This window comes from Lepisma saccharinum, chromosome 14 (assembly GCF_977018435.1).
Source record: "Lepisma saccharinum chromosome 14, izLepSacc3.1, whole genome shotgun sequence".
NCBI lineage: Eukaryota > Metazoa > Arthropoda > Insecta > Zygentoma > Lepismatidae > Lepisma > Lepisma saccharinum.
Window position 1 is genome coordinate 18,688,755 of NC_139242.1, and position 17,570 is coordinate 18,706,324.

At 37.2% G+C, this 17,570-nt stretch overlaps 1 protein-coding gene across 8 annotated transcripts in view; it reads right to left on the bottom strand.

Annotated features, from left to right (window-relative positions):
- LOC145998708 (zinc finger protein castor homolog 1-like) overlaps positions 1 to 17,570 on the bottom strand; it is a 347,264-nt gene that overhangs the window by 299,070 nt on the left and 30,624 nt on the right. For 6 of the 8 annotated variants that reach the window (XM_083135205.1, XM_083135203.1, XM_083135201.1 and 3 more), the window contains exon 1: positions 13,139 to 13,717. The exons of 1 other annotated variant lie outside the window; for it this stretch is intronic. The gene's annotated coding sequence lies outside the window, so the exon portion shown is untranslated. Of the gene's footprint in view, positions 1 to 13,138; positions 13,718 to 17,570 lie in introns of those variants that run through there. One more of the 8 variants, XM_083135206.1, reaches the window with a different exon arrangement.

Sequence of the window (17,570 nt, forward strand, 5' to 3'; positions counted from 1 at the left end):
ACACTAAAATGCTGACCGAGGCAAAATTTATTATAAAATAAGCCACTATAAACGTAACGTTCCCAAACTCTAACAGGGTCTTCTTCAGGTAAACCTTCACAATAAATTATTTTAGTGTCTTATGTTACAATAAATTTTGTCTTGGTCAGAATTTTGTGTTTTAATTTCTGATTTATATGGCAGGATCTGGTGACCCTCGTGAAGAAAGACACTATAGAATAAACCTCGTGAAACTTTTCAGAACATTCTACAATTGTAACAATTCCATATTATCGTGATTTACAATTGCTGTTGAACTTGAAACGCGAACTTCGGCTTCAAACTTAAACGGCCCTGTACCTAAGCACCGAGTTTGACATTTCTACTGACAAAAAAATACAGTCCTTACCTTCGTTCCATCTCTGTGACAGCAAGTGTCATGAAATCCACTCAAACAAAAATCTATGGAATGAGGGCGAGGTTAAAATCTGTTTGGAATCCTCCCAGTTTGCATAATAGCTCTGTATAGCCTCGAAATTCTTGCATGAGCATGCTCCCTGAACTATATAACCCTATTTACAATCGTAAGAAAAGACCAAAAAATGTTTAACCAATAATAGCAGTTTGCGAAATTAGGGTAAAATCCTGATCCTAGAGGTCTTGCTCTAAATTCTTGCACGTGTTAGTTCATTTCCTTACATAGACAACACAGCACACATGCAATAGCTATGTGTGTGACCCAGTTTAAATCTAGAAATTTTAAGATGTCTCGCTTCTATTATACAAAACGTGTACTCTCTAAGGTTAGTAATTGCGTAATAAAATATTCTGCTAGTGTGGAACGGGAAATTTTGAGAAATAAAAAGCTACACAAATGACAAATATCAGTAATAATTGAAAGTATTATGCATTTTCACACTTTGAGAAACATCTACGTTAAGGGTGTGTATGTGCTAATTCAAAAGATAACTTGAAAATAAATATAGCTGACTATGTATACAAATTCTAAGTTCAAGGTTTAAGTACTAGCTTAGATATTCTGAAAATGTACAACACTCAATATTTAGTTATTTTTAAGAAGGGAAATGTATCTTTCATAGGATAAGTACACCATGTTTACTTCCTTACTTAAAAAATAAATTAAAATAGTTAAATTGAATATAAAATAACATAAGGTACATTTATTGTTAAGGAAATTCATATCGGTGAATACTATCAAAGAAAAGTTAAATGCAGAAGTCATAATTTTGATGAGACATGTCGATACGGAGAATTTATACTCCACGTAAACCTTTTACAGAGAAGTGAGGTATGATGACAAAACTGGTAGCAGTACGTGATATCCCTTCTTGGCAACAAAGAACACGTTGACGGAAGTACGGAATCACACATTGTGAAAAACATGTTGCATTTAAGATTTAGATTAGAGATTAAAAAGTGTAAATAGTAGCAGTGTACAAAATAAACGTTCAAGAGTAACACCTTTGTGACTTGCGTATTTTCTACAAGTTGCATAGCTTTCTGGAAGTAAACGGCACACTTTGTTGAACATTCTTTGCCAAATTTTATACTTTACTTTAGTCACATATTTAACATGTGTAACTCTTTGGATTAATTTTTGACGACCTTTTTGTTTACAGAAAGAATTATAGCAGAAAATGTTTCATGAGAAATGTACATTATTTCCGAAAAAATAACATTTTCTGCTTTAACACATCACTCGATTTGACTCTCATATTGACAGTAAGGAGAATTGCAATGTATTTCTTTAAAAATAACATTCCTGAAGACAATTAAAAGTTTCTTAGTTTTAGTATGAGTGGAATGGTGAAAGGGAAAACGTGGGGGGAAGGGGGTGCGAGAATAGTTTAGTATTTTACACTGACTTACTAATGTTTAATCATCTTTATCTACTCTGTTTGCAACGACTTTTTCAGTTCCTTTCACAAGTTCCCACCTATGGAATATTAACTACAAGTTGAAAGACAAAGTGCAAAATGGTGACATTTCAATTTTTCCTCTTAGAATACCAACTGTTTTATCAAGGATAAACAACTTTCTAAGTGTACGACTGCTTACTGTGTACAACAGTACAATACAAACGTATTTAGAAAAGCTTACAAAAAATAAAAAGTAAGCATCAAGGGTGATATGTATATACATTTTTCACTGAAGTTCATCAACATAGATTTTTAGCTCGTTCCTAAAACAATTTGTCCACGAGTGTGGGATCCACTAGTATTGCTCGGCAAATTGTCCATGACTATTTTAATTAATTTTTCTCTTACATCCTGTGTGTTTTTAAGCGATGGATTTTATATATGCTGGTGGAGAAGTTGTCAACAGCTTATTTTGATTGTCGATTGTTGTTGATTTGGTGTTTTAAGTCCACTTTATGCGCAGTAAGGCTAATCGGGACTGGACCTACAGTTTAAAGTGGGATCTGAACCACTATGAACCCGGGACCCCTTGATTACAAGGCGACGACGCTACCACTGCGCCATCGGGGAGGCCCAGCTTATTTTGAGTTTTCTTTTAATTCTTATTGGGTCAAATAAAGTGCACGAACATGGTGATGGACAATTTGCACGGTAATACTCATGGATCCCACTGTACCTGCAACTATGCTTACAGGGCTGCATATACGCATTGCAGGGAGAGATAAGAAATATGAATAAATATCTAATTGCTTCGCTATTTGAAGAGAAAAAGAGCTGATAAAGTACTCGCTCAAGGCATCCACTTAAATGATTTTTACAAAACCAGTCCTGAATTAACAGAAATAACTTCGAAACCTGCACGATTTGGCGCTTATCAGTAACGGATCTTGGTAGCTGAAAGCGACATCTTTTGGGTGCAGTGGCGTTTTCCAATCAAGGCAGGTAATTTGCTCGCAATTGCAGGCAGAATTTTATTACGCAAAACAAACCCATATTCCATCAACTCGTTAGCAAAAAGAGGTTTTTGAATCAAAACCAAGCCAATCTTCATGATTACGCCTCGCGTGTATAATCAGATAACCCGAACACTCAACTCAACGGGTAGGAAGAAACAAGTGTCTGAAACTGCTATACCGTCACGGTTTTTTGGGTAAACAAAACACGTTGGATATTTTAATAACTAAAAAGAGTAAGAATATCGCTGGATGCGTAACATTTTTTGCAGAATTCTCTTCGCATAGAACAAGACACAGATAAGAAGTTTGGAATAACAACAAAGAAATTTCTGGTTAATTAAATATTTGTTTAAATAAGGCGACGAACAACTGATCGTACACCATAGAAACAAATTATTTTAGAAACTGTTCACATTTGTTTACAGTTACCAAATAATTTCGTCAAATTTATGAAATTTCGTAAAGATTAACATATTTTTTGTTTGTTGAAAAAAAAAGGTTTTCTGAGAGTTTCCTTTTAAAAGTGACTCAGTTGTGCATAGAATAAATTCATTTATGCGCATTAACAAAAAGAGTTTGGCTAAATCTTTTGGTAACCATAATCCAGCAATCTTGTAACCTTTATTAAATTTGATAATTTTGACCAAATGTTTTGGTCAACTCTGAAGAAATGTGCAAGATTACTGGAAAGAACTTGGTCCTTGAGAACAATATTTGTTTTGGGGTTGCTCACTTAAAAACATGTTTAGTTAGCAGAAATTATTTCTTGGTTATGCGAAACAAACTATTTTCTCTGTGTAGTTACAGATACTTATTTCCAAAAGTAACTCAGTTTTCAACTGCCGTTAGTTCAAATGTAAGTTAGTTTCTTTCTTATCTAGAGATAAGCAACAACTCGTGTAACATGTTTCATAGATGAACCGTAACTTATTCTCTATATTTCACACAGACAACAATACAAAATTAAAATTATATTTTATTAAATTAAAACTTCATACGTTTAAATATGAAAATAAGTTACGAAAATTCAAAATAATCCAAAATTACTTTAAATATTTAAAAGCAAAGTAGCTGTAAAGTTCAGTGGCGTGATGTAACGCAAGCAATCCTAGTAATAAGGCAATCATTGACCAGAGCTTAATCAACAACGTAACACGTTCAAAAATCATGATTTTTCACAAATCCTACATTAGAAGTACAGTACTGTAGAACATTATCCAATATTTACCTGAAAATAGAATAGTAGACTGCAAAGCACTGAACGATTTTACCACCAAGTCTTCAATCACACAATGCCAGTCATTTTCAGTTGATCATAACGTTCACACGGATGAAGACATCGCCGAAATATTGAACACAACACGAAAATATGACAGCGGCGTAACGCCGACTATAGCAGAGAACAATGACCACTATCGTATCTGGCCGGAGCGGCAAGTGCGTTGCTCATGTGTGTCTTACCACGGCATCTGTTGGTATTATGGAGTACTAGGCCAGCCACGCTGAATAACATTTGCACAAGTTAAATTTCGCCCTGTAGGATTACGCACGGGATATAATATCATTTTGTTACATTACTCGTTATATGACTGAAGTAGTTCAAAGTTACTCACTTTCAAAAGAGTTACGCTACTTGTAACGTAAACTTTAGGCATTTGACTGAAGAGATGACGGTATAAAACCGTCAACCATCCAACAGCCGTAAAAATTACCTTGGTCGTTTCAAAAACATTAATGGCTACACAATATTTAATTTTATTCAATTTCAATGATAATGAATCGGTTTTTAGAAATATATGTATGGTACAGGCAACAGCAATTTATAACCATTATCTATCTTTACACATGATAAAATATTGTAATTTAACTTTAAAAAAACCCGGTTGGGTCCCGAATTTATAAATCCATTGAAAATACTTTTAAGGAGTTACTTACTATAACGGAGTTACTTTTGGGGGAAGTACCTGTAACTCTTGATACTTTTAAAATGTAAAAAAACTGCTCGCCGACCTCTGTGGCGGAGTGTTTAATACAACGCGCTACGGCGCCAGGGGGTTGCGGGTTCGATTCCCAGCCTGAGCGTTCTTTGTGAGTGTCTCTTAATAGCATCACTCATTCTCTTCGCGATTAACCAAAAGTAGCAGAAAACCGAAGCAAAATAAACCAAATTAAACGAAAAAACTACTTACGTCTTAATTCCAGCCGGGAACGGACTTGCCAGAGAAATCTCTGCTGCTTGTTGTTTCCAAAGACTGATACGGAGGGAAGGGTCGGCATCGATTTGCGATTACGCTGCAGTTAGTTCGAAATCATGCATCGGCGGTTGTTTAAGAGGCACGCATTAGCACAAATGCACTTCCTAATTGCAATTTGGTCCGCGCGACGCGAATGCCAATGCAGGGGATATGAACGCATCAACTATTTAGCAGCAATCGAGGCATTATAGGTGAATTTGCGTCATCAAATTCATGCTGACGCTCGATTGGAGCTTTAACAGCGAAAACTTCCAGCGGAATGCTAACTATACAGAGCTGGGGATCGAACACCTGTACCGCAAGGAATCACTGCATTGTTGTCCGTGACGGCTCGAGCCCACTCATATTACGTACATTCTAGGCTAACTACGCTACCTGCAAAGCCTGAAGCCTATAGAGTAAAATATAGATTAGCAATTGTGAATAAACTTACTCATTTCAATACGAGGATAATAGCGATTTTGAAGTTGGCAACCTGAATTCTTAGGAGTTGACAACCTATATTCTTAGAAGTTTGCAACCTGGCTGCCGTTGGGAAGGCAACCTGGCTTCCTTGAAGACGTCACGAACAAGCAAAATGGATGTGTCTAACCACTTATACCGGGGGTTTAGGGGAGGCTATAATGTTCTCCCTTCCTCCATAGCCAGGACCACGTGTCATAGTGAAGTAGTTCAGGTCTTGGGACTCAGCATACGCCACTGATTATTATTAATATCATATATTTCTTATTGTGATTCGTGATGGTTATTGAAATCAGCAAATAACAGAAAAAATAAGGTTGCATTGTTGATGTACATTAATATCATGATACATGGAAGCCATTCCGCACCCTTTTTTCGAAAATCTACTTTCAACCCAAAACATTATTAACTCTTGCATTGTCATATTTACGTTATGACTATATAGTGTTGAAGTGAGACCACTGATATTGTATACAACAGACAATCCATTAATTCCAATATGAAAAAAAACTCGCTTTTCTCTATACTGGGGGCAGTCTCTACAATTATCAGCGACTATTGTCTTTCTTTCGCTATTATCGTTGTTAAATACTTAATAAATTTGAAAATTAATTATTATTTTGTTTGACACAATACATATTATTGACCTACATAAACAGGCGTTGTTCGTTTCACATTACAAAACATGTGGTTGTTGTGGTCAAAACAAACAAAAATTAAGCAAGTTCCAAACTTCTGTAAAATTTGAATGGCCGCTAATAAATTAACCAGTCTCCAGTTTCATTGGTACGTTTTCATAGAAGCTTACTGAAAGTCGATTTGTGTTTATTGTGGTGGCTAAAGCATGCATGCACGTTTCATGATTTCTATATTTTCAACATCGCACCTTCAAAACTTCATTCCGCACTCCCTCAGCACCCTTAGATGATTATTCCTAGCGACGCCGCTGCATGGAAGTGAAGATTTATGAGATTTTGGTGCGAACTTAAATGTTAGAGTCCACCGAATGGTTTTCAAAAGCTCCCACATTCAATTATTTTAATTTGACCGCGTGAAGTCCAAAAGTCGTCATATGCACAGAAATTCTGACAAGTTGAACCGTTGTTTGGAATTACCAGTCACAATTATCAAATGTAGATATAATTTTCTATTATACGTAATATTCGAATTTTCGAACATTATACCAAAAAGCTCAAACTATTTTTATTCTAAAGTAACCATTTTTATTCTAAAGTAACCATTTAATTATAAAAAGCAAACTTTCAATGGAAAATAATGTGCGGAGAAACTTCAGTTTTATAACCAGAAATAATTACGGACAGTGAGTGTATTTCAATTACATATTGATCCCAAGCAAAATTTCAACTTTTGAAAGAATTGACATAATTTGTATTAATAGACATAAAGAATTTGAAATGCATCATATGCATTTTCTTTGAAATTATCGTGTCTGATCTTGTCAGTTCAAGCACTTTTTAGCGCTTCACACGGAACACCAGTTTATAACACCCTTTCATGCATTTCTTTGTGTATTTTGATGTGCCAAAAATGCATCAATAGCTTTTATGCATCTTAATGCATATATTTGAGCCAATTTACACATTTTGGGTTCCGTGTGTTGGCGAATAATGAGTACGTGGTCAAATAAAAGGAACATCTAAAAAAAATGCATTCGCCGAGAATTTAAAAAAAAAACAACAATTACATTACCGAGCAAGATAATTATGCTGATACAATCATAACATAATTGACAGTTAAAAATTATTGTTATTTGAAATGCAAATTCAACTAATAGAATTGGGGTAATTATAAAATCCATAAACCCCTGGTATATTGCAAATATTAGAATATTAGTTTCTCTGAGCAATGCAAAAAAATACTGTCAAATATCTAGGGACGAATAATTAAGTATTGTGGTAATTTGCAGTAATCTTTGTCGAACGCAATTCACGACTTCGTATTTAAATTTATGTTCTCGGGAAATAGATAATGGTAGGAAGGAAATAATATATATTATGGCAGATAGCATCAGACATTTTATTATTGTGTAGTGAAAGCCTCTGAGTAAGGACATGACCCTCATAATGTTGTTATTGCAACAAATTGGAAAAATAAATATACGCAATTACGAGTTCGTATCTGTTAGAGGACGTACAAAATTATCACGGGGAGGAGGGGATGTTACGAGTTGACGTCTGAACCAAAAGTCTGTGTCAAATCTTGAACATATATGTTAAAGACACCAGCATTTGTGCTGTTGTTCTTGTTATTATTATTTTGTTATTTTAAAGTGCTTCAAGTCTTCGAAGTTTTCTTTTAAGATGGAATCAAATCAGTATGATTTACTGATTTCGTGCAATCAAAATATATCCATCCTATTGTTCAAGCAAGACTTGTTCCTTAACATTGTACTGCATTCAATGACGTGCTAAAATTTTGAAGAATTCGCTATATACAACGGGAAAAGTTTTAAAAAATAGTAACATATGTCATATGAAAAATAAGGTTCAAGTTTACCAGTATTATTATGGCAAATGATGCAGTTAAAGCTAAAGCTGTTTATCATGTATGATATACTTGGCACTGAAGTCTACAGAGTATGCCGTAGCGAAAAAGTACTGATAGGCAAGATTTACAAGTTTCAAAATAAATGTTTCGAACATTGTATTTGAACTGCAGCAAGCAATAGAAATGATGGAAACATCTGTTCTGGTTTTTATGTAACAAGAAGAATACAATGCTGTACTTGATTCAACTTCGTAACATGTTACCCTTAAATGTAATTTTGGTAATTTTGATTGAATTATTTACAAATTCTATACAGATAAACTCAATTTGGTAGGAATCAGCACAACAGAATTTGTTGGTGGTGAACAATATTTTATTTGTCGCCAAACAAATGTCTCGTCAGCAGTACTTTCTGCGCACTATCCTACGTGTCCTCATGTCAGTTACAAGTGCGTACAGAACACGACAAATGACTATCCTGTCCCTATCTAGTCCTTGCGCGAAATGGACAGATTTAGTTGTCACATCCCCGGTGCTGACCCATTGAAGCTGAAAGAAAGGTTACCCATGGCAAGAGGTCAAAATGTGCCTTGCTGACAGATAACCAAATGGCCTCTCGCTTTCTCTCAACAGTACTCATTGTTGCTTGCATTGTGCAATAAATCGTCGACCTACGCTGGGTAATGCAAAACTTTATCTATACTACATCACCTTTCCTATTAGGCTATTACTTTTAAGCTTTGTGTACTTGCATAACTGTTGGTACACTGCACCGCTTGTTCAATCCTAATTATCACACATACAATCAACAAGTAACTACATGGTACTTTCTCGTGTCTACCGTCTGGAGTTTTAACTATACGAAAGACGGGGCAGAAGGGGCAATTCCCTTAATATTAACTTCCAGCGCTGAGCCCATACGGAAGTTGAGTGTGAAAAAAAAACAGCTTATTCGTTCAGAAACTATTGAAAATCTAAAAATTGCCAATTAATTTGCAAATATAACAAAGGAAAAGTTCTTAAGCAAATTAAAAAAAAAAAAAAAAATATGAGAGAAAATAACTCACTCTGCTCACAAAATAATATGTTCTGATATGCGTAGTTGCATACACATCTTTCTTCTCGGTTAAAATACAGTGCGTTTGTTTTGGCTCTGGGCCGAGATAGCGCGTGATATAGCGCAGATGCCGGCATTTTCGTCCCGTAACGTCTCGCTTGTATTTACGCGCATATCTTGAGCATGTAGACAAGTACATTTACATTGCATAACGAGTAGTAACCTGTGTTATAAGAGTTTTTCAAAGTTGTTTACGCGCTATCTCAGCCCAGAGCCAAAACAAACGCACTGTATACAAAGTATTCAAATAAATTTGAAATTAAAATCTAAAGGTTTTATACTACGCACTGAATAATAAATAAATAAACGAACTAAACCCCTAAATCTTAGTTTAACAAATAATAATTAAAATACCCGTAGGCCTACATTTAACACCTATATTTTTTAATGCTTTAATAGGGAGAATATACAGACCAAAAATAGGTCTATAAAGTACTTTCATTTTTAAGATGTGTTTAGATAATCTAGAGTTAAATAATAACCGTCATTTAACGACTTTTTGAACAAATTATGAAGTGTAATGGTATCTATCATTCAACTACATGCAAGAAAATGTAGAAAATTTAGAACTGAAATATAGGTACCGTCCTGCAGTGAAAAAGCAACTGATCAACGAGGAACTGAATAAAATAATAATTGCAGATAAAGTTTATTAAATAAAGAGCCTACTTATTGGCTAAATTTTCCGTATCTGTCTTAGCACGAAAATAAGAACAGGCAATTCATATTCTGTCATACTGGCAACAGTTTGTGAGATGTGTTCGCCAACAATGTAAAAAGGTTATCTCGAAGTTGCACACTTCTCATGGTTTGACTCCTATGCACTTCTACGTTACGTGCTGCTTGCTGCATTGGTTAAAGAACTAGAGGGGAATAAATGTACATTGAAAATAATGATTCGCAAAATTACTACAGAGATCGCAATCGCCAAAATCAAGCTGCAATACCTTGCCATTTTGCAGACTTCCGTCTTCATGCAAACTCACGGTGGCGTGACGTTATGATCCATGCTCACGGCGTGTTTTGTAGCAAAAACTGAAGAGGCGTGGAAATACTGTAACACGGAGGCCGGGTAAATATCTACAGAGCAAAACTTCGTGTCCGACATGATGGGTAATAAATGCAGCAGGATTGTGATGAGCAGCATGATACCCTGGGACTGTGCCCACATCGTTCTGGGTGTAATTTTATAGACTGTGTAATAAATTAATTACGCAAAGAGAAACAATATAGTTTACTTTATTTGCCAGCACGGAGACTATAAAAGAATATAACCAGTTCAATTTCTCGACCAAGGCGCACGAAATCGAACAGAAACTTCACACCATTTTGACCATTTTTTTTTAGTTAGAACAGTCCAGTTTATGCACAAATATGTTAATCGGAATTGGACCTACAGTTTAAAGTGTGTGTGAACAGATTCGAACCGGAACCCTTTGATTACCATCACGCCATCGGGGAAGGCAAGACAAATATTTAACTGTGTCGTTAATCTTTAATTTTCAAATTCCACAATAATGCAGCTGCCTTTCTTGTTGGGTTCGAACTTATATATTCTCTCCATCAATAAACTTCAAATACAATTGAAACAATACAAGAGCTAAAACATAATCAAACTAATCCACTTGCGAATATTGTCACTTGAAGTGAATATTCTTTCACTTAAGTATTACAAATGCTCTATCGCGTGCATGGTACTAAGAAAAAGTGCAAGAATTTGGGGTTTATCAATGGTTCTGAATCACCTACTCGAACACCTCTGGCAAACTTTTTTTCTGCACTCTAGACGAAAACAAATAAAGGATGTAACTCACTTATTGTAACAAAAGTTATATTTCTGAATGTTTTTATATCTGAATTTCGTCAATGGGTTGAACTAGTTAATATATTATTTTACATTCTTAAAGATAAGTTCCACAAATGTTTGTCACGTACACAATATATTTCCAGAAAAAAAGCTACGTAATATGTAAAAAGTTGAGTGAACACATTATGGTCTAAAACCGCCAATTTCCACTGCTATTCGACTATCGTGAAAACATGACCGTGACAGTATACAAAATACTAACGGCTTGTACATAGTTAACCAATAAATTAACGCTGGTGCATGATAAAATAATGAAATTTCCATTTAAAAACTATTACGTCCGGTTTCTGTATATATGTTGTTAAATTCCAACGGAAGAATATTATAAATTGTAACATGTAAGTGTATGACCACGAGAATCATTGTGAGGAGTATATCACAGCCCAAGAGAATAAAGGCGTTTCGAACTGTTAAAGCAATTCATCTTGGCAAACCAAATCATATGCAAAACAGTAGATTTCATTGTCGCGTTAGAACATGCCGTTCCGATTGATAGAATTTCGTACGAGCGTGTACCGGTCATCGTAAGTTGTTTTCGTTTCCTTATCTCGAAGCATGCGTTTTCTTGGCGACGGATCAATTAATACCGTAATCGCGAGTTTCAAGGAAGGAAGATATTACACATATTGAAGGTTATTGCAGTTGTGGTTAGAACTGTTCGATGAGGGAGATACGAGCCAACCACGGGTGGACGTTAGCTGTTCGGTTTAACGAATTGACGGCAAGTAAAAGGTTGGAAATGGTGTGCATTTTCTCTAAAATCACTTGTTGCGCGTTGTGGATTTCTTTTCCGGGAAAAAGAGGTGAACAGCGATGCGCCGGCGCCCCAGATGAAAACACGCCGTGTTGTTGGATCTCGGGGCCAGTCTCCGGTTGAGGGTCCACGGGGTGCACTGGTGCCGGGGACACCGAGCCGCGACGCGCGGGCGAGATCTGCTCTCGCCACGGAACAAGACACCCCCCACTTTTATCACTTTTCCAGATTAAACCCGGAACCACGTTTAGTTCTCGGCACACAAGCAAAAAAAGTAACCCGTTCTATGATTATAATTAAAAAATTTCTCCCGGTTAAACGCCGAAAAAAATATCCAGTTTTCAAGCCTTCAGAAAGACGACAAAAAAAAAAAGGCAAGTGTGGGTCATATACACTCTCACTTGTCTCCGCGAAATCACGCGTTAGATTCGCTCGCACCTTGGACGCATGTGTCCCACTTTGATGCGAAAGGAGGCCCGGTAAAAGCGGTTTGGGACTTAAAGTGAAAAGCAAATAATTTGGCTCGTCGTTTTCAGATTTCACTGTTTGGTGTTTATGTGTGCACAGATACACGCCATCAAAGCGGGTGAAATTGCAAGCAGACAATTCGGCGGGGGAAGGGGTGGGGGGTGAAAACAAATAAAACATTGGTTTCAAATTTTACGACACAGTTAATTTTTCGTACGTACCGTGAGGCAGGATTACAGATTTCTGTACATAAAAACCGCGCCACCATTTCCACGCAGGAAAGTCCAAAAACAACGTAGAAATCACGCCCCGTCTGACCGCGACAGTGTGCGAAGACGCAGTACAATGAACACGTGAAGTGGCGTGTACAATGCGAGCACGTGTCGGTATTTTTTTGCACGAAAGCTCCCGGTTTAACGTTTACCATCGTACGCGCTGCGGAACACAAGAGTTGGGAGTTCGAATCCCAAACATTTACGGTAAACCTTAATAACGGAAAAGCGAAAGACAGGTGGGTGGAATTACACTGCTGGACATCCCCTACGCCGCACGCAGGGATGCGTTTATTCACAAATGTCAAACGACGTCATCATCACGGCTAACCTTGCAATGCACGTACACGGTCTAAATGACAAACAAACACTGTGCACATATCCGAAAAGACATTGTAAACACTGCAATTTTGACAGGATCCATAGTGCAAGAGGTCATGTTATTGCATGCCACCAAACACACACACTCACTAGTGGAACATGTGCGCTACGTAAAACGGGAACAATTTTTAACAGGCGTCCCGAACACAAAACGAATTTCCTAAAACACTAAACCGTACCTGCTTTGACAGATGAAGTCTGAAATTTCTTCCAGCGCCCAACTCCGTGCGTCTCCAATGTAGCCGTCCAATACGCACTGTTCGGACATGTGTCACTTGTACAACCACTTGCCACTAGTCACTTCACTCAAAAACAATAAAAAAATATCACACCATCACACTATTTTTTCTTAAAAAAGAAAAAAAAGGGGGCAAATCACACCGTTTGCATAGGTGGAGTGTTGTTATATTATTCATTCATTGCATTGTTTTCCCTCTGGCACAATCTCAGGGTACACACTTTGATAGTTTCAGCATAGCCGCGGAATAAAAACACCAGGCACTTCTAAGTTGACGTTGCGTGGGATGTTTTTAATTGCGTGTCCGCATGTGCGTGGCTAGGTGCGAGTTCGGGGGACTAGTTCCTTCCGTTTCTAGCGCTGCGTGTAGTATACCTGCAGTATGTCTAACCCCTTCGTTCCTTCTCTCCCTCTCGAATCTCGCACACTCTCCTTTCCCGGCCGCTCGCAGCGCTGGCGTCGCTACACACTGAGCGAATTCAAGTGAAAAACTCGTGCAGCGTACGACCGGCTTCAGCACAGACGCGCGCGCAACATCAACTGCGTCTCCGAAAAATTCCCAGCGAGTTGCTTCGCTCGGTTCAGAGATGGCGCGCCGAACCAAATTTCGTCCTCAACGAATCTTCCCCACTTTTTTTTTCCTTGTTGCCTCGGCAAAAACGTTGAGAGGGGGGGAAGTAAAATAGGGCCTAAAGGACTGCCCGTTATGTGAGGCTGGGCGGGAGTGCGGCGGTGAACTTGGCGAAGGTTTTAATTTCGCGAAGACGAGCGGAAGGGGATTCCAGATGAAACTGTCAAGGACGTGCCTGAAGACTATGGGGGTCAAGCGAGCGACACAGGAGCCGTGTCGGAGGTGGTCGACCCGTCCCTCAAGACTTTGAGGAGGCGTTTGCTATGACGTAACGCTACGCTCATGTTTTTTTTTTTACGGTTTTCTCTGGTGCTCTACTCCAAGAAGTGTTGATAATATTGTAACGGAATTATCACCTATCCAAGGTGGAGGATGGGTGCATATCACCCCCACTCTGGCTAGTATTGTTTGTTTTTGAGGTTTGATTCAGGTCACTTTATGCAAAGATATGCGTATCGGGACTGGACCTACAGTTTAAAGTACGATCGAACCCGGGACACCTTCATTACAAAGTGACGACGTTACCACTACGCTATCGGGGAGGCGCTAAAATTCATATATTCGTATTTCTATCTTCAAGATAAGTTATTCAAATTCTCTTGCACAGGTAATTATTAAATTTTGACACTTGTATAGGCTACGCACACACACACTCAGTTGCATGCCCATGATTTTCAAAAGTGAGGGGTTACGTACACTTTTTCTGGTAGTGAGTTCTCATTTTGCCATCTTTTCACATTTGACGTTCTCTTTTTTTTAGGAATACTGTGCCAAAGGGGGGGGGTATAACCCCCACCAACCCCCCTTGGACACGCCACTGCACTCAGACACAGTGTTTTTGTGCCGGTACGCCGTACGGGTGCCTTTTTAGTTTTTAAAGGTTAAAATGAAACTAATATTTTATTTTATTTTATCGGAACAAATCTGTGTGTAACTACAACATGGATGCACGTTTATTTATGAACACACCACAATATTTTTATAGTTCTTATGATGAACACAATAACAAACCAAATTGCTGAGTACTGGAACCTATCTTCCCAGAAAAAAAACACTGTGTATACATGTTGATATTTTAATAGTGCTTTGGGAATACTGAAGAGTCGTATGTGCCATGCGATGTAACGACCTAAGCAATGATAATACAAAATACAATTCTTTGTCGTCTTGTAAAGTTCCGGGTTCGAGTCCTTGCCTGGTCGTTGGGTGTTCCTTTGTGAGTGTCCGTTAATTTTATCTAATTATTCATCCTCGTCGTCGCGATAGCCACACGTGGCAGAAAAAAACGACGCAAAGTAATAAAAATACGAAAATGCATGCGATTTTTAGTAGAGCGCGTCTTTTTTTCCCTCTCGACCCCTTTCATGAATAAGCAATTTAAAGTACTTGACATGTTGTTTTGTCTTGCTACTATTACAATATTAATGAATTTTAATACTCGATTAGGCTATAGTCAAAGATAATCTAGTGGCAAATCCCCCTGGCGGTGATGGATCATACGATTTAACCGGGGGGCGTGTTGCTTCCCGCCTTCAAATTTGAACGTCGTCGCCTTGTAATCAAGGGGTCCCGGGTTCGATACCCGGTGGAGGCTCGTAGTGGTTCGGATCCTACTTTTTTTTTTAAAAACAAACTGTTGGTCCAGTCCCGATTAGCCTTACTGTGCATAAAGTGGCCTTAAGACACAAACTCAATCAATCAATCAATCCAAATTTGGAGTTTGACAGACGGCCACCACGGTCAATTGAGCTTGCGCACCAATTTTGATTAACCAAATATATTGAAGTGGAAATATTCCGATTAATTGGAGTTTTTGGTGTTCGAAATGGAACATGCCAATGAAAATCACAACTTACAAAATAAATTTAATGAGGAAACTAAAAGATTCAATTAGACCCAGACGTTGTCAACGAATTTAAACCAAATTTTATATTTGTCAACAAGGCTGCACATAAATTAATAATCTCTGATCATGCCATAATTTATTTATTATTATTCAATTTCAAGAGTAAGTATTAATTAAAGTGTAAGGTTTAAAAAAAATAGAAAGCTATTTGCAAGCAAAATTGCCGGGCCGCAGGCTTACGACGGTTGAGAACCATTGCCCTAAAGCATCTCCACTGTGGCGCTGTCGAGAACGATTGAAGCCCACCCCACCAATATGTCAACATGCGCTTTCAAACCACGACCCAATACACAGAGATGAAGTTTTCTTGCTGTTTGTAAACGATGTTTTTCGAACACCTTACCCAACAATGTAATCGCTGGAAACAACAAACCGGTTTACCTATCACTTACAAGCACAAAGAACTGAGGCAGGTGCGTGTGTATACTTGAATGAATATATCGCTATGCTCAGTAAACAGAACTAAACGTTTGAAACAATTATCGTTTTACAACACATGCGTTAATTACCTTATCGCGTCAGCGGTATGTTCCTCCGCGAATTATCTACACTGTGACTGGATTCTTTAGTGCTTCATTTATTTTTTTGTTTTATTTATATTTGTTTAGTTGTTTCAGTTTAGTAGAGGCCTCGTCAAGGATGGCACACATGAGAAATTTTTGAAAAGGGGGGAGGGGGGCAGGCTATTGATAAAACTTAATAGTAAGAAACAATAACATTAATTATGATGATTATTATACTAGTGATTATCATTATAAAATTATTAGTATAAACACAAAAATAAACTAATTTTGTTTCAAATTGTATTATTATTATTAGTAGTAGTACAGAACAGATTATCAATATCTCTGTTCAAGCTCTCACAAATAGCACTAAACACTACATGTTAAACGGCATACGAGCCGCGCCAATCCTTGACAAATCTTCAACTATTGTAATATTTACCTATGCATTACCTCACTAAACTAGCATAATTGATTGATTTGCTTTATTTTACTTCGCTTTTGTGCCACTCTCGGCTGATTCCGAAGATGGAGATGAGTGATGATATAATGAATGGACACTCACAAACATCCATACCCTGGCCGGGATTCGAACCCGGGACCCCTGGCGTCGTAGAAAACTAGCGTAATCGTGTGTATCAATTTCAATATGATTGTGTGAATGTCCTGCCCAGAAATATTTAGTATGTGTGTATGTTTGTATGTGTATGTGCGTGTGTATACGTGTCTTCCTTTCTTGTGTGTGGGCGTGTGTCTTCATTTTATTTTTGCTTTTGTCTTCGCTCTCTTCTTTGTCCTTTATTTTAAAATTTTGTTTATGTACACGACTTACATGTATAAACTGAGTTAGGTGGGAGAACAGCTACAGGGTGAACCGCGCCCTTCAATAAATAAAATTTAAAATTTAAAAAAATTAAATATTATTATTATAATTATTATACCCATGGGAGACTTTGCTATGGACTTTCCAATAGAGTGAGTGAATATCCTGCACAACTGATTTTATTTATTTATTATTTATTTTTCATTAGGGTCTATAACATTTCATGCAGTTAGAGTACTGTTTTAACTTTTACACTTTTCGTTCAAGACAAAGCTTTAATAAGTTAGAGGGGAAATTTAGTCCTAAAGTTTTGTGTGATGTCTCAAACAAAAATCTCATTTTTGGAATTTTCAAAGCCGTGGAATCATTTATTCCTTTGATTTAAATAATTGGTACAATATTAAAACATAAATGGGTTACTGTATTTTACACTAATTTCTTTTTATATCTAACGCAGTTTTTACTTTGGTAATTCTACTCTAATACTAACTTATCTTTTCTGCTATTAAC